This window comes from Palaemon carinicauda, chromosome 3 (assembly GCF_036898095.1).
Source record: "Palaemon carinicauda isolate YSFRI2023 chromosome 3, ASM3689809v2, whole genome shotgun sequence".
In the NCBI taxonomy this organism is placed as follows: Eukaryota; Metazoa; Arthropoda; class Malacostraca; order Decapoda; family Palaemonidae; genus Palaemon; species Palaemon carinicauda.
In genome coordinates, this window is record NC_090727.1 from 33,816,774 (window position 1) to 33,836,773 (window position 20,000).

The 20,000-nt window shown below is 30.1% G+C and overlaps 1 pseudogene; it reads right to left on the reverse strand.

Annotated features, from left to right (window-relative positions):
* Positions 1–1,583: 1,583 nt before the first annotated feature.
* LOC137631295 (thymidylate kinase pseudogene) lies at positions 1,584–7,039 on the reverse strand (annotated as a pseudogene).
* Between the last annotated feature and the right edge of the window lie 12,961 nt (positions 7,040–20,000).

Genomic DNA, 20,000 nt, shown 5'->3' on the forward strand with positions numbered 1-20,000 from the left:
TTGGGTTGCCTTTGTCAAGGCAAAGAAACCAAGGGAGATATCAACGGAATTTTGTTTATCCTTCTTTATCAATCTCCATGAACAAGGTTTAGCAGCCAACACGATTGCTACGTGTAAATCTGACTTGACTAAACCCTTGCTATATGCCTTCCAGGTGGACTTTTCCAATGAAATCTTCAACAAAATTCCAAAAGCCTGCGCTAGACTTCGACCTGCAGCTCCTACGAGGCCCATTTCCTGGTCCTTGGATAAGGTTCTTCACTTAGCGTCGACCTTGAACAACGAAGATTGTTCTCTAAAAGATTTGACTCAAAACGTGATATTCTTATTTGCACTAGCCTCAGGAGCAAGAGTTAGCAAAATAGTGGCCCTTTTGAGGGATGATGGCCACATTCAGTTCACAGACTGCGGAGAACTGAACCTATTTCCGGACCCAGTGTTTCTCGGCAAGAACGAGCTGCCCACTAAAAAGTGGGGTCCCTGGATAATCTGCCCTCTGAAGGAAGAAGCATCTCTATGTCCAGTAGAATGCCTAAAGGTCTATCTTCGTAGAACTTCAGACTTTAAGGGAGGTCAGCTTTTCAGGGGAGAAACATTAGGTTCAACATTGACCTAGAAACAACTAAGGGCGAAGATCACCTGTTTTATTCGCAGAACGGATCCAGACAGTACACCCGCAGGTCATGATCCGAGAAAGGTCGCTTCGTCTCTGAACTTCTTCCAGAACATGTGTTTTGAGAGCCTTCGCACCTACACTGGATGGAAATCATCCAGGGTTTTCTTCAAACATTACGCGAAACAAGTACAAGAGATAAAGTACTACGTGGTGACAGCAGGTAGTGTACTAAAACCTGTCGCTGGATTTCTGCAAAGAACATTGCACTAATTTGGACTTTTTGTGAAGGGTGTGCATGATTGACTCCTATGGTGTATCATGTTTAGTGATGTGTCTAGTACATGACACTGTAGACTGTTCTAAATACGCAGGTGACTAAAGCATAAAAAATTGACACATGTGCCATGCGTATTCATACGCAAGTGTTCCTTTTGTAAGAACAAAGACAATAGTGAAATATTACTATATTTCCCATAGAGTGGCTTGTGTTTCCTTTACAGAAGAAACTTTAATTTTCTGTTATTACTAGTTATTATTCTTTCTCACAATATTTTCAAAGAAATTTTTTTTAATTGTATGTGTTACAACCCTTGATTTCTATATTCTGCCTGCTAATAAACACAGTTAGGAATTTTTGCGTCGCATTTCGCCCTAAAAATTTTAAAATATCAATAAAGGGTGTCAGAGCTACTTTTTATCCTCTTATTTTTGGAGATATAATCAGAAGAAATTCTATTTCTGTTCTAAGCAAACAATCATCAAATTAATATGTTATGCTATTAAGTTCAGTCCTTGGTAATGACTGACTTTACCAACCTGTTTACTTTACTGACTTAACAATTTCCTACATGAATGTAAACCTGTCTAACTTGTCTATAACGAACAAGAAGACTGAGGGAAGCGTCAGTAACCTACACATATTTGTTCCTTTCAGAATACAAACTAGGTTTTCATGTAAATGTTGACACTAATGTACAACTTGTTTGCTAGATTGTTCCTTGAACTCATAATCCTCGGGTTTTTTTCCTAGAATCTCCATGACTCTTCCCTGTAAGGGGCAGGAAGCACTGACATAGTCTATGATCGGTTGAAAGGTGTATGACGGTAACACCAGGTGTCTCTAGGTCTAGATGACCAAGGAAAATTTATCTTGCGGTTATTGGCAGTATTGAAAATCCACAGATACATTAATGCTCTGGTAAACCTCCATCAGGACGACATGGCCTGAGCCTAAAAAACGGATTTTGACCGAAGTGAAAAATCTATTTTTGGGTGAGGTAGCCCTGTCGTCCTGATGGACCCACCCTCCTTTGACAAAGGATAAATGAATCCCTCCCTTATATACTTTATCTGTAGCACCTCATTAACGCTAAAAAGAATGACAAGATGGCGCCATACGGCGTCGTGCTGGCGCTCAATTACAGTACGAGTAGCAGCGTTGCCTTAATAACGGCCCTTCTATAATTCTTGCCACTTTCCCCTCGCGAAGCGTAAACGCTATTAGGGGTGTAGATAGCTATGTGGCGTGTCAAGAATGCGTCCTCTGATCTAATGCGATATCACTAAAAGATAATACAAGGGATACTCACGCCAGGAGTTAGAATTCTGGATACCTTTAGTAAAATTCTCTGGGATATATCACTGTAGTTAAATATAACCTAGGAAGCTACTAAGGAGGAACTTCCATCAGGACGACATGGCTATCTCACCCAAAAATAGATTTTTCGCTTCTCTCAAAATTCGTTATTTGATCCGAAAATGGAGGTCACCATACAGGGATCCCATTACCTCACAAAGGAAAATAGTCAAATAAAAAGTAACATAAAAGAATGAATAACATATATTGATAATACTTAATGAAGAAAATGTACATTTAATATGCAAAGCATATCTATAACATTTTATATACAAGGCAGTTTACATGATAAAATCTCTATTTGGTTTTGTCTTATGATTCGGTGGGTTTTTCATGAGGATGGATATTTGATGAAAACATAATAATATTTAGTTTTTTTTTGAAGCCTTGTTCTTTTAGCAATAGGTTAAAAAAATATCTTCTTTTTGTTTTTTAGAGAAACTCGTCTAGCTATTGAGTCCTCTGTATCATCGTCAGTTTCTCTTTTTTTCTTTTAAGGTCGAGATTCTTAGCTTTCTTTTTCTATGTTTAAATTTTCTTCCTCTTTGTGCTGGTTTGTAGTAGTCTTTATTGTGGGAATTTCTTTTTTGATGTTCCCCTTTTCTTCGTCTTTGTATCGAATCGAGAGAAATTCTTTTTTGATGAGATCCATTTCAAAAATTTTCTTTTCTATGTTCCCCTTTTTTAGTCTTTGTATCGATTCGAGAGAAATTCTTTTTGACGAGATCCGTTTCAAAAATTTTCTTTTCTGTGTTCCCCTTTTCTTTGTCTTTGTATCGATTCGAGAGAAATTCTTTTTTGACGAAATCCATTTCAAAAATTTTCTTTTCTGTGTTCCCCTTTTCTTCGCCTTTGTATCGATTAGAGAGAAATTTCTTTTTGACGAGATCCGTTTCAAAAATTTTCTTTTCTGTGTTCATATTTTCTTCGTCTTTGTGTTGGTTTGTAGTAGTCTTTGTTGGGGGAATTTCTATTTTGATGTTCACGTTTTCCTGTTCGTTGATAAATTCATCCAAATCTTGAAAATAATCATCTCCCTCTGACTCTAAAAAATTTAGATAATTTTCAATATCACGCAGAGACAAGAAACTATCAGGTTCAAAATTTTTAGTATCCCCAAGGAGTGGGATATTTTCAAAATCCTTATCTGTTTCTTTTTAAGGGACATAGAACTTATTTGTACAGTATGAACATTGCACTTGAACCATTTTCATTTTGACAAAACCTTTTAATAAGTGATAATGGTGGTAATTGAACGGGTCAGGTCTAAGACATAACTAACTGAAACCTCATTTGAGCTGGTATATATACTTTGTGATTACCCCCACCCCCACCCCCCATCTAAGCTATGAAGCATATAAATACTGGACTGAGATATGATTAGGCTCAGTATGGCTTTAAACTCCAGTTGGTGTTTATTCTTTGATTCTAATCCAGCAACAGAAAGGTATCAATATAAAAGAAGCCAAAAAGAATGTTTTTAACATAAAAAACATAACACAAAAAGATGAATTGGCTTGTTTGCAAGAAAAGAGCAAACAAAACCTATCATCGCCATTCAACCCAATTCTATTCCATGGGGAAGATATGGACACTCTGAAAAAAATCATTTTGAACACTATAATGGAAGAAGAGATTTATAATCTCTATTTATGGTGCATTAGAGAAATTCATCTCATTAATATACTAATCATAAACAGAAAGTATAATTCAAGAATGAATTCCATACTGTATTTTATAGAATCAAAGGCTATAGAACTAATATCACCAAGAGATATCTGTTCTCTATATGGTGTTTTTTCATATTTACACTTGTACAAAAAGTGTCTTTGTAATGACATTTTATTTCTAACCAAAGTCATTATTGTTTTTCGATTCGCTTTATAGGCCCAAGTATGTTGTCATTTATAATTAGCTGCGTCTAACCCAATACTGATCAAAATTCTAAGAAAAGAAAAGCAATCTACATTTTTGTGACAATAATGAATTTAAAAATAATAAAAATGACAAAAGATTCAAAGTAAGAGAACTGATTGCTGCTGCACAAAAATATTTTTTGAAATTTGGTATTTTTGAAGAACATCCCATGTTTATGGAATAATAGTCAAGTATCATAGTCATAATGCCCCAAAACAACTCATTATGGGTAAGCCAAATATGTTTGGCGGTGTCTATGGTTATTGCTACAGTTTTGATCTATTTTGTGGCAAGTGCTCATCTGAATACAACCTTATTACTTGGATCAAAAGTTGTATTGAACATGATAAATGTCGTAAAGGAACGGCAATCATATACAGTAGTGTGTTCTTTGAAAACTTATTTACCGGATATGAGTTACTGGTTCATCTTCACGATCTCGGCTATCAAGCAACTGGAAGCAAAAAACTAAAAAGGCAGAAAAGAGGAACATACAGCTTTAGCTTTGACACCAACGAAGAAATTCTTTTTGTAAGATGGCTTGATAATACATGCTTCGTTACTGGAACTAATTATGATACAGTGGAACCTCTTCAAAATGTGCAGCGTTGACCGAAGGACTGCAAATCAAAGGATTTAGTTGCTCAACCTCGTGTGTTCAAAAATAATAGTGCATATATGGGATGTGTCGATTTCCATGATTGGTGGATTAGTAAATATGCAACAACAATCAGAGTTAAAAGGTGGTACAAAGTGAGCAAAGGCGATACCAGATTAAGTCATACACTACTAGGTCCAGGACATATTGTTTTAAATGCACAGTCACCATGTGTAACCTGTTTCTTCTTATCATATGTACAATGGCCGTAGATAAAAGTAGCCAAAAACACTGATAATGTATGCTGTCACTATAAGTGTAAACTGTTTCTCATTATAATATTATAAAGGACAAATATTTCCAGCATTGTGTTATATCACTTATTTTTTAAAGCCATCTTTTTCCTTTGAAAATATATGTTTATATTGTATATGTTTTTTTTTTTTTGTTGCTTTGAAAAATAAAGTGCTTATGGTTATACACAATTCTTCATTTATCCATATATAAAAAGTAGTCTTAACTACTCTATAATCAAATATTGCAATTTGAGATACACTGGGGTTATTGAAGCAGTATCCTCCCAGTGATTGCATATGAAATCACCCAATAACTTGCTTATTTCTATTTCAATCGTCATTTTGACTATACCAGTGTATTTCTAAATCAATTTTATGCTCAAAATCAAGGTTTTATGAAAAAATTCTAGTTAATAGAATTATATAGGAGGTAATGGGTTAATGGCCATGAAATTTTTTATCCAAGAGTCATAAGTTTTTTCTAAATTTGTGTTATTTGAAATAATTCTCTCTGAATGATTGTATTACAGATACATTTCTCAAATTATCTTGTTTCATTTCAGTCAGGGGTGAACAAACACTATTATATGATGTTTTTTTTGTTGTGTTTTACATCTTTCCTAGAAACCAGGGCTTGAAAGTAGAATCTATGTTCTATATGTGTAATAAACATTCAAATTCATGGAGGGTTTGAGATTAGCTTTGAAGTCTCATCTTAATCGCTTGAACAATCTCGTCGTTTTCCTTTTTTTTATGCCACTCATCCCTTAGTTGATTTTCTATCATAATGCACATCAAGAAGATCTTTTTAAGTTTAAGAATATCAATAAAAAATATTTACTTCACATTTCCTATTTATTGCCATACTAAAAGGCTCTTCACATTGATGCCATTTTCGTCTTGTGTTGTTATAACAGATTCATCTCTTTTTATTTATGGATATATGATTGTTCTTCTTCTTTGTCCCAGATTGAATTCTGTAGGCAATTCTTACACCCATGAGCAATACAAAATTATCAGTTGAATACCTTAATAAATTTACCAGAACGCATAAATATATATATACTCCTTCGTGTAGAATTATTTCAATTTGTATTTTGTTAAAAAAAATACTATTAAATAAAACACAACCAAAGAAAATGATTATATAAGTACAAAAATGACATGACAATACAGATTGTGGTCGAAAGTATACTAAAAAAAAACATTAGAACTATATATATATATATATATATATATATATATATATATATATATATATATATATATATATATATATATATATGGGTCGTGTTGTGTTTTCCAGTTGCACATTGTACCAAACTATAACCCAAGTTTACATATACTTACTCCATCTATGATATTCAAAACTTCAGCTACCAACTCTTTCTGTATGATCTCAACAGTCTTATTTGCATGAATTACCTTCCAAGAATCATCTTGTAATAAATGATAATTCTCTTTAACTCTTTTCTGGAATTTGGCTTTTTTATATCGTTCTTCCCCATAATAACCACGTCTTTGGGCTTCTTGTATACTCAGATCCATGAAGAATACTCTATTTGACTTTGGAAGACCTATGTCACTTTGTTTACACCAGCCCAAACCCAACCCTCTTTTGCTGCAGAAAATGCAACTCCAGAAAATGCATATCGATCAATTATTACTGAAGTACCACTAAACAATGCTGATTTAATTTTTGCAAGAAATTCCCATCTGTTAGCCGAGAATAAAAGATGTATACAATGATCTTCGTGTTCACTACTGCGTGCCAAGTAGCCGTCAATAATACTGCCAATCTTTATGATTCTATCTGGAAATGCAATATAAATTGCTATTATTCTAGCTATATTCAAAGAATTGACCAACTTTTTTGTTTAAGTTGTTTTCCCCGTCTTGTCACAACCTTCCAAAATTACAAGCGCACCACGGCCAGGATTAACAACCCCATTTGCGTGTGTTTCTGTTCCGTTCATATTATTTATTGTGGGTAAATCTTTTAATCATTTACAATATATATGTATATATGTATAATAGATATATTAAGAAAATGAATAAAACTCTAGTTGTAGTAAATTATATATTAGGACAAGCTACATATATAATTGCATATATCTCCTAATACATTAAATTATTTGTACTAATAAAGCTGAAAATAAAGCCTAATTATCATAATTTTCTTTTTTGTTGTTTGTCGTCTACGATTATTTATTTGGCTGCCTCTAATATTTTAAACTCTTTTTATACAAATTTGTTGTAAATGATATATAAAAAGATAGTAAAAATAATAAAATACAACAATTTAAACAGATTATCATAAATTCTAAAAAATAGATTAGATTTTAGGGCCCCACTAACAATATCATCAACAACATTTGATGTTTCCTTTGTTAAAGACCGCAAAAATGTTGCTCGCTCACAAATGAACATAAATTTTATATTTTCAATGTGGAATAATTTTATCAAATGATATACTACTCGCTAACATGTTAAAATTTTCTATATACACAAGCCATTACATCCCAACTGGGGTATTTAATCTATTCGTTCTCTGTCTATAGCAGTATAAGAATAGGGAAACTCAAAATTATAGTCCCATTTATTCATATTGAATAGGGGATGTTCATTTTCGGGCAAAATTATTATGTCCTTAGATATTACTGAATCATTAATAGAAAGACCTTTGTCAATACAAAAATTTCCACTAATTTTATACTTTATTAAGTTTTTTTTTATCTTGCAAATTATATCTAAAACACCCTGTATGTTCGGCTTGTATTCGTGCCAAGTAAATAACCCTTCCAGTAACTGTTCCGGAAACAAGAGCAAATTTCACGATATTACTTTTATTTTTCATTTCCTTAAGTGACAAAAATAGATTAACCCATATGGAATTTTTATTAACGATAGTTTTTCCTCTGGGACTTTTACATAAATCAGCGGCCTTTTCTAAACTATTAGCCAATTCTTTCTCATTTCTAAAACCAAAACTTACTGCTAAATCGTCGACTTCTTTTAATAGTTTTTTATATTTATTGTATGGTAAAGTTGAACGGATAAATGCATTTGTTTCGCCAGACAACGATGGATTATTTCCACTTAAGGTTTTATTAAAATCATCATATTTTTTCCATTTATTGATATCATTAGGCATTTACCTTGATGTGTCATTTGCTGTTTTATTGAAAGTGTAATTATTAGAATCTTCAATTAATGTGTTAAAATTTACATCATCCATCTTATTTATATTATTAGAAATATTGATACCATGATTTCTAAAATTTACATTATTTGTAAATTTGCTTTTACCTATAATATCCGTTACATTATCAATAAATGCAAATTTTACCATATTGAATTTATTACAAATTTTACTAAGGGTAAAAAATTTAAATATATGTTATATCTTTTGGTTAATAAAAAAATTAGACTTGTTATAAGTATTATATGCTTTTGTTTTTAGCTTTGGTGGTACAAATATTTTAACATAATAAAGGATATGTCGTAAAATAATCTACAACTAATGAGTTTTACGTATATTTATCATAATCAATAATAAAAGGAACTATTTATTCTTTCAAATATGGGTGATGACGAGCTATATTATATTTTCTTTATTTTCTGGGTAATTTTTGTAAAATTCTACTAAGTTAAGAAATACTTGATAATGAAAACTAAAATAAAATTAAATTTATTGTTGACTACAGGAATTGTTTTATCATTATCACCATGAAAAAATATCCTATAACCATAATAATTTTGAGGTCCTTCTTTTGGATAAACACTCCAAAGTTTAACTTTGGGACCTTTTGAGTTTTGTAAACAATCTTAATTAATTGACACGTGTTTATATAATTTGTTATAATTTTTGAATAGAAAATTTATTACAGCAGTCGCTTTAGATTCAAATGTAATAACATTTATAGGAAATTGGCCCAAAAACCCAAGATTTATAAATTCAACTAAATCTTTATTATGTTTAATATTAAACACTAATATATTATGAATTACTATATATTTGTTAGTATTCTTGTCAGAAATTAATTCATTGCTTGAAACAAAAAAAAATAGTGTGGTAGTGTATCAATGCGTTTCCTTTTACCTTCTTCATGAAATGTATAATCTAGAATAATGATTATATCATTATTGGGATATAAATTACCTGGTGTAGAATTTTGTACTTTTATATCAGAATTTAATCATTTTGAACAGGGCATTGTAGAATTTCTCAATAATATTATTACAAGGGTGAATATTGATCAATGAAGAATAGCTACCGAGTAGCTACTGGTTGATGGTGGCTGATCTAGTTATATATAAGCCCATATAGATAATTAGATAAACTATATTCTGCTTCTATGGCAAACTTTTTCAAATTTATAACATCATATTGCGTGTCTCACACATCGCATTGGTAGGTAATTTATCCACTTTCCAGTTGAAAAAATATACAAAACCAATTTTATTAGGGCTGCAAAAATAACATTCATTATTTGCATATAAATATTCTTTGTATGTGAACAAGCTATATAATCAAAAATTAATTTAATAGTAAGTAAAATTAGAGCAAAATAAATAAAAACTTTTATGATATACTCATTTATATAATCCTTATAAAAATTTTAGATAAAATTATCTTGTTTTATCATATTTTAGTAACTATTATATTTTTTTAAATAGATTCAATTTAAATTTTTATATTATCCTTTTTTAATCTTTAAATGTTCCACTCCAAAAATTGATAAATCATAAAAGAAAGAAAGAATATTGATTAAACTAGCAATTCCACAATAATCCTTAACAAATTTATCGCCTACATTAAGACTTTTGTTAAAAATCTCTGAATATAAGAGGTATAACCACGTCTTCGTCTGTATTGAATCCGGAGAATATTCACCAACTTCATTTAAATTTGTTGTCAGAATTCTAAATAATAATTTCGACATAATTTTATATTTATAGTTATTGTTTTTATCATTTTTCTTAGATCTTTTATCTAATGAAATTGCAGAATAATCAAAAATCTTATTCCAATTTGCAATAGGTATACTATTAGTAAAGTTCATATCTACTGAAGTGTCTCCTGTTACAGTAAAAAATTCACAATACGAATAGGTATAAAAATACAGACGAAGGATTATATACAAAGAGTTTGAATCGTTAATACTCATTGTGGCCCCATCAATGAAATCCTTAAATTTTGCCATTAAACTTTGTAATATTTGGTTGGTTTTACTATTTTCATCTAAGATTGTAGAATTATTCCAATCTTTGAAAAATTCTAAAACCTCAATGAAAATATCTAATACCATTTGACTTTTAAGTGGTGGTGGCGGTAAACTACATATCATTGGTCCGGTTTTTCTGTGTTTTAAATTACAGTGTAAATAATATAACTGATTTGATAAATCCATATAATCATTCTCATAACAATCTTCTCTATCTTGTGATTGTGAAAAAATTTTCCATAAATATTCTCATATAATCTTAATTTTTTTTGTTTAGTATTATTTCTATTTGTGTTTTTTATTTTTTTTTGTGATTTTATCTATTACGTCAGTACTAGTTTCATTTGTATGTGTGTTAGTTTTATTATCGATATTGGAATCTTTTAATTCAACATCTCCCCAATCATCTTTTAGTTTTTTTGTGATTTTATGTATTGCATCAGTACCAGTTTCATTTGTCTGTGTGTTTTTTTTTATTATCGATATTTTAATCTTTCATTTCAACACCTCCCGGTCTAAACCATCTATAATATATTCATTGCTTACTTTTCTGGTGGTAACTTTAATTAAATTTTCGGGATTAATAATAGTCTGACTTTGAATAGCACTATTTTCCATTGTATCTCAGTTGTTATTGAATAATATATATTTTTCATGCACCACATTTTATATGCTAAACCAATGAAAGGGTGATTATGTATTTTTAATTTATATTATTTCCAGAACAAGGAAATAAAAGATATTTTTAAACCACAAAAATTATAAAGAGTAAATATTCAGTTTATATTGTCATTCAGAAAAAAAATTACATTAATATAAATTATCAATAAATGATAAATTTCACTATAAAATGCATCTACAAAACATATAATAAGCAAAAATTCTTCGTGGAATTAGTAAATATATAAAAAATTATTTTAAATTTCAAACAAAAAGGAGTTATACTTATGCAATATTTACTTGTTCCTTTTTTATATATCAACAGTACACACATCCTCATATTTTTTTTAAAAATAAATAACTTCAAGTTGGTTTGGAATTTCCCATTTGGGGATTATATGACATTTTATTTTTTTTTTTTTTTTGTCATTTTGATTTCATTAATTTTCAATTTTTGAGATTTTTAGAAAATACCAACAAGAAATATTCCATTTGTGGATTTGAGTTTTTCGTTTGTAAAATATTATGCCTTCATAAATATATTTTCAAAATATTTTTTTAATCAACATGTTGATGTATCCTACTTGCTGAGAAAACACTCAATATATTGTCTGATAAAAGAGTATGAGGACATAGACGAGGCCGATTTCATAATGAAAAGAGCAAACATAAAGAGCTCTGTGGGTAAAGGACCCACCATCCCCCCAAAAATGAAGTACAATCTTCCTACGCCTGGACGATTTTTAGATGAAAATTATAATTCTCCATTACCCAGTTCGGCGGAAGAATTTTAGATCCACTTTTCTATTTTGAAGAATACTTTTTCTTAGATTTTGAAAAAAATGGAGATCACCAAACTATACCTCCCATTTTGGTGAAAAATACAATAGCAAGTGAGAAGGAGGAAAAATATGAGGACAATGATAATAAAGTAGAAGACGAAAGAAGAAATAATTTTCTAAGCCCATTAACCCCAGAGGATAACGATGACAAAGAAGAAATAGAAGCATATGATGAGGAGGAAAACGACGACAAAGAAGAGACAATAAGTTAGCATAAAGAGTTTTTAATAAAGAAAAGGATTTTTTTTAAATATATTTGATCTTTCAACAACAAAAAATCAACTTATGAATGAGAATTAAACATAGAAATAAATAATCTTAAAAATTATGTAAATAAAACCAAAAAACAAGAATATTGTTCTTGCTTCACAGATAACAGACGTGAATGAAGAATATTAATTTTTTGTAAGCACTACAACTGAAAATTTTCCTATGGAAATTTGCTATGCCACCTTTATAATAGATGACTCTAAACAAAGTATCATCAAAATATACCAGAAATGAGAATGCTGTTAAGTAAATGATATAAAAACATATCCCTAATCATAAAATACCATACACGTCATTTTTATAAGATAATTAAGTTTCAGTTAAGTTATCTTTTAACAACTTGTAATATGTCACATGAAAACTGTAAAATATTTGTAATTTACAGTTTTCATAATGATGATGAATTAGATTATCTGAATACATATTTCAAATAAAATATGAACCTTGGGAAAATTTTCTCAAAAAAATTGTTCGGGCCAAGAGATTTCACAATGAAATGAAATCGTTTGGTGGTATTAGCTATTTACAAATATTGAAAGCAAATAAGTGTTATTTGATCGCCCAAAAAATTACAGATATTTTAATAAGATTCAAATCTGTTATTATCAATGATAAAGTTAATAACTTTATCAGTCAAGAATTTAAAGATATTCTAAAGTTGTTTAAAATATTCAATAATTGTATAACACAAATGAATACTGATGTTATAAAAATAACACCCGATTGATTAGTTGATGATTGTAATATCTGAAAGCAACATTGAAATTTCTGTATTGATTTCAAACTACATAAAGAATATCATTACATTAAACAACAACAATCTATGTGATATACTAAATAATGACATCATTGGCAGATGTATATCATGTTTAAATCCACTGTGCCCACAATAAAAAAATTGTAAAGGCAAATAATACTTACTCTCTTGAAATTGATATAATGTATATTGAAAAAAGAAAATATTCAATGAAAAGAAGGCGATTAATTCCATATTATTTCACACATTCGAAAAAAATAAATTTCTTTGTAGTCACACAACTATAGATAATATTACAATTGTAAATGTATATTGTATTATAAAATAAATTTATATCTCATATTCTGTATTTGAATAATTCCTCACTTTCGTTTTATAGTTATAATTTTATGTAAAAGTTAATTCGGAGAAAGATATATATATATATATATATATATATATATATATATATATATATATATATATATATATATATATATATATATATATATATATATATATATATATATATATATATATATATATATATATATATATATATATATGTATATATATATATATAATAATATATATATATATATATATATATATATATATATATATATATATATATATATATATATATATATATATATATATATATATATATATATATAATATTATATATATATATATATATATATATATATATATATATATGTATGTATGTATATATAAAAAGGGGTATTGTATATATATATATATATATATATATATATATATATATATATATTTATATATATATATATATATATATATATATATATATATATATATATATATATATATATATATATATATATATATATATATATATATATATATATATATATATATATATATATATATATATATATATATATATATATATATATATATATATATATATATATATATATATATATATAAAAGTATATATATATATATATATATATATATATATATATATATATATATATATATATATATATATATATATATATATATATATATATATATATATATATATATATATATATATATATATATATATATATATATATATATATATATATATATATATATATATATATGTTATGAATTAGCTATTGGGATAGATGTATGATTTTTAAATATTTCTAGTTTAATAAATTTTTGTATATGTATGTTATAACTGAACTATTGGGATATATGTATTTTATCCATTACATTAGTTTATTTTTTGTTTTATTTACTTTTCTATTTGTTAATCAATTACCAAATTTTCAAATGACTAGGACTTATGGACTTTTTTGCAGCTGAATTAAGTGTAAAAAATTTCTTTAAACAAACATCAAAGGGGAAATTATTGAATTCCGTGTATTTGAACTATAATCACAAGTATATCTAGATAAAATCATTGGGATTAAAGTATTATAGTCATAATTATGTGAAGCTATTTATGAGAGGTAAACCTATTAGGTTTGTGATACAAACTCTTGCTTGGTAAGAAATACAACAAGATTATAAAGAAAACAAGGAAAACAGGTTGATCCAATGTCAATATCTGACCGAGACAATTAGAAAAAAAACCTCTCTAATTAAGTCGATAAAATTATGATGATATCAAATATAAGGATCCATGAGTGTTATATTGCTTTAATGTTTCTATCAGTGCTTCCCTTTTTATGGAATCGAAAGCTTTTTTGAAATCTAAAGAGGCAACTATGAGTTTTTTCTTATTTCATCATGGCTTTGGCCAGTTTATCATACATTGATTAAAAGTGGAGGGACCTATTTTTTTTTTCCCAAGGTGTATCTATTGTGTAGGATAAAAGAAGAAACTAAGCACAGAAATGAGAATCTGAACAAGGAATCCCTTGTAATGAAGACCAAGTTTGAAAATGCTCAAGTTAAAAGCAAAAGTGAATGAAAATCGGGATTTCTTGTTCAGATTCTCACTTCTTTGCTTGGTTTCTTCTTTTATCCTACACAACAAATACACCCTGGAAAAAAAAAAGATTAGGTCCATCAACTATTAATGAATGCATGATAAACTCGCCGCCATTGTACAAAGGCTCTTTTATATATGAAAGTGGTTTATGCGAGTTAGGTTAAGTTTCATCCGAAAAGCTTAAGTCCACTTTTAATCAATACACGACGAAAAGGAAATGTAGGTTATGTAATTTTGTTTTTTCACCCTTGTTACAGATTTAGTGTATCTTCAATTGTTTTTTTATCAAGTCTAAATAAACCCCGCGTATGCCCAAAAGGAAGAAATTTCTGTTTTTTTCAAGCTTATATTAATACTGCCTATGCCTTGAATTCTTGAAAATAGAAAGGAAATTTTCACTGCTTCACCTAAACTTGTGTTTATATGCATTGGCCGTCCTAATCTTTTTTTTTATGATTGAATATGTAAGATCAGCTAGCTTTTGTGCCCAAACTACCGTTTCACTTTTCTGTATTTTGAACATATTCCTACTATCAACTACTTTGATACCTAGGTATTCAATATTGCTTACTACTACTCCTATTCCTTCTATGCTATCTGGTTTCTCCTTCATATTATATATAGCCTAAGTACGCTACTTTTGTCTCTTTATGTCTGAACCACACTGCTTTCCTATATCTATCACTTTCCTTGTGTTCAATTCAGCATCCTCTATATTCTCAGCAAGCACTAGGACATCGTCAGCAAAAAGATAGGTAAATTTGTATTATATTACAGGGTGTGATTTCGAACAGAAAATATATTTTTTCCCTATAGTAAATAACGTGATTTAACTGAATTTGACATTCATTTCAACCGCAAACAAACAGATCAACCAATTCGGCTAACTTTAAGTTGTCGAATTGGTTGATGTTATTACGGATGAAATGAAGGTGAAAACCGGTTAAATCCCGTTATTTCCTACAGGAAAACACATATTTACTGTTAAAATGGTTAAATATAATCACTGTTATCATATATGATGTGTTAAGATATTTAAATATAAGCACTAGTTCAAGGGTGACACTTCCCTTACGGATGTGCTGCAAACGATAACATTAGCAACGTTACCAATGATACACAGTGTTACCGAAGTTGACGAATGGTACACAGAGTTACCAACGGTACGATGGCATTACTAGCAATAGAAATGCTAGATTTTTGCATACGTATTTTGAATAATTCTTCCATATAATTTTTACACAATATATAAAAAGTACAAAAAGGGCACAGAACCTAACAAACCCACCTAACCTAACCTAGTATTATGACAGGTCACAAACCTCAGGTATTTACTGAGAATGGTAAAATTCTCCATGTTACGAATGATACACAGAGTTACGCACGGTACGGTAACATTACTAGCGATATTAATGCTAGATATTTCCATACGTATTTTAAATAATTTTTCCATATAAGTTTTACACAATATATAAAAAGTACAAAAAGGGCACAGAACCTAACAAACCTACCTAACCTAACCTAAGAGTTCCCCGGTCACAAAACACATATAATGACTATTGAGGAATGACTTACCGTTTTGCAAATAATATTATCTTCCATGGGGGTAGACGACTTTTTCCCAAAAATGTACCTTTATAAGAAGTAACAGTATAACCACAACAACATTTCTATTTGGTTTTAGGAATGCTGGTTTCGGTATTACAATAAAACATGTGAATGTATTTCCTATAAGTTAGGAGGGAACGGCACTTGGGACACTATAAGAGTTGAGGAATTACGATGTGTCATTTCAGGATATTATCAACATTGGCTGAAGAATCATAAAAATCACCATGGAATTTAGCAAATGCTTTTAGGTACGGAATACTGCAGCCGTTACAAGTATCTATAACTTCCTCCATCGTAAAATACGAAAAAAATAAATCTCTCTTGAAATAACGGACACCTTACCAGGACAAAGGTTTCAAGGGAAAAGGATTTGGTGGAAGGGGTATGAACAGACCACTTTAAGAGATAAAGGAACAGGGATAGGGAAATATCAGTTGACAACCCCCTTGTGTAAACTTTGAACACGTATCGGTTCGTGATTGGTTAACAGAAAAACAACGGAGTCTAGAGGGTAAACATAAATGAACTGGATAGGTAAACTAGTCCAGAGAAAGTATTTATGTGAAACTGGGGAATGAAAAGGAAATAACAAAAGAAATAAACCCAATATAGGAAGATAAAATGGAATGTATGATAAATAATATTGAATTGGAATATAAAATGAGATGATTTTAAAAGGAATAGGATAATAAAACGAGTAATAGGTTGGGGAAAAGCTTCTGCGCATGGGGGCGGGGTTTCTTCAAAGATTGAAACTGGTATGCACGAACCTAGGGGTGATAATGTTAGCATGAATGCTAACATTTGATTTACATCAGACGTTGGCAGCACTGCTTACTGTATTTTTTCATGAGACATAATCTTTGCAACAGCGCCTCCAAACTTTATCCAGCTATACTGTTTTGTATTTTCCTCCTTTTATTATAAATTCAAGAAGCTAATGTATAGAGAAGAAAAGGCTTATTTAAGGATTATATATCGTTTCCCCTGTATGTTTTCCCCACCCAAAACCCCGAGTTCCCACTGGAGGTCCCCCATTATCGCAGAATATAGATTATATATTTCTGAAACTATTCATTTGCGACGGGAACGAGTGTCATTTTCGAAGAGAGCGTATTTTTTTCTAAAAGAAAAAGTAGTTTAATTTCTAGGTTACATTGCCCTGTAATACACTACAACAAAACCAAAAGATAATACTACTAGCTATATGATATAATTTTTAAAACCATTACCTTCCTTTTCTACTTGTTTTATAATCTGATAAGTAATTAATTTGAATAATGTTGTAGGGCCAGTACAGCCTTGCTTTATTCCACTCAATTTTTGTTTGTTTTACTCTTTCCCCTATGTCTAACGTAGTAGAGTCTGTTTAATTATTCCTTTGACATTTAGTACAGCATCATAATACTCCCTTAGGTGTTCTGGTATACTATAATAATTTACTGTTATTCTATTTTCACCGATTCTTTTTTGGGGGCTCTTAGTGTTATGTCTCTTCAATGTTACCAGGCAAAAAACTTTCTACCATCAAATTATTTTCATGTCACGGCCAAATCGGCCAAACTAATACTAGCTTACGGCTCGATTTATTATCAAATTATTATAAATACAAGTATCATTATTATTATCACTACTATTATAAATACAAGTATCATTATTATTATCACTACTATTATAAATACAGTATTAATCGAAACAAAGGTAGATCATATCTTATTGTTTTACGGCCAGTTGGTTTGCCATACGGCCAATTGGTAACACTGTTATCGGTTCTCTCGGCACGAAATGGCCACCTTACCGACACAGATGGTATACTAAATCCTTAAAACATCGTCATATCTATTATAGTCATATTTAGGTGTACAATACCTAACCTTCATACTCCTAGCATATTCATAAGCACTATAAACCATAAATTAGAAACAAAATATTACACCAGGAACGAGAAAAGCACAAAAAAACTTAATTTATTCGCTGCTGGTTCCCATTCTCTAAGTGAGGGACTAGCCACGTTTTCTATCAACCTCAAAGAAAGTGAAACCGTTTGTTTGGTTTAGAATCTATGCGTCACTAAAGCAATCCCGTTATCCGACCTTGGAAGTGCTTGCCATACAGCGTCAATCAGCTAATTGGGTAAATTTGTATTGTATTACAGGGTGTGATTTTCGCGCAGAAAATATATGATTTCCTATAGTAAATAACGTGATTTAACCGAATTTGAACTTCATTTCAACCGGAATCAAACAGATCAACCAATCCGACTAATTTTAAGTTGAGAATTGGTTGATGTTATTACGGACGAATTGAAGGTGAAAACCGGTTAAATCACGTTATTTACTATAGGAAATCATATATTTTCTGTGCGAAAATCACACCCTGTAATACAATACAAATTTACCAAATATTATCACTGTTGACATATATGTTGTGTTAAAATATTTAAATATAAGAACTTGTTCAACGTTGTCACTTCTCTTACGAATGTACTGAGAGCGATAACATTAGCAACATTACCAATGATTCACAGTATTACCAACGATGACGAATGGTACACAGAGTTACTAACGACACGATGACATTACTAGCGGTAGAAATGCTAAGTATTTCCATACGTATATTAAATAATTTTTCCATATAACTATTACACAATATATAAAAAGTAAAAAAAGGACACAGAACCTAACAAACCCACCTAACCTTGCCTAGAAGTACCCCGGTCACAAAACACATATAATGACTATTGAGGAATGACTTACTTTTATGAAGAAAACGACGAAACTTGTGGGTCACGGGAGGGTGAGACTGACGGATTAACTCCTATGAATGGGATGTGGATGGATGGGGGTCACCAGGGTCTTGTGGGTCGAGGGGGTCCATTGTCTGTTGTTGTAAAGGAGGGTAGAGGCGACTGGCAGTAATGAAGACCAAAAATGTACCTTTATAGGCAGTAACGGTATAACTACAACAACGTTTCTTCTTAGTTTTAGGTATGGTGGATTCAGAATTACAATAAAACACGTGAATGTCTTTCCTATAAGATAAAAGAGAACGGCACTTGGGGCACTGTAACCGTTGAGGAATAACGATGTGTGATGTAAGGAAATAATCAACATTAACTGAAGAATCATAAAAATCACCATGGAATTTAGCCACTGCTTTTAGGTACGGAATAGTGAAGCCGTTACAAGTTTCTATAACTTCCTCCATCGAAAAATATGAAAAAATAAATCGCACTTGAAATGACGCACGTCTTACCAGGTCAAAGGTTACAACGCAAAAGGGATTGGAGGAAAGGGTATGAACAGAACTCTCAAAGAGATAAAGGAAGAGGGGTAGGGAGATATCTGAATAAGCATCGGTTGGTGATTGGTTAAGGGAAAAACAAAGAAGACTAGCGGGTAAACATGAATGAACTAAATAGGGAAACTAGTCCAGAGAAAGTATTTATGGGAAACAGAGGAGTGAAAAGGAAATAACCAAAGAAAAGAAATAAAAACAATATAGGAAGATAAAATGGAATGAATGATAAATAATATTGAATGGGAATATAAAATGAGATGATTTGACCGTGAATGAACTGGATAGGGAAACTAGTCCAGAGCAAGTATTTATGTGAAA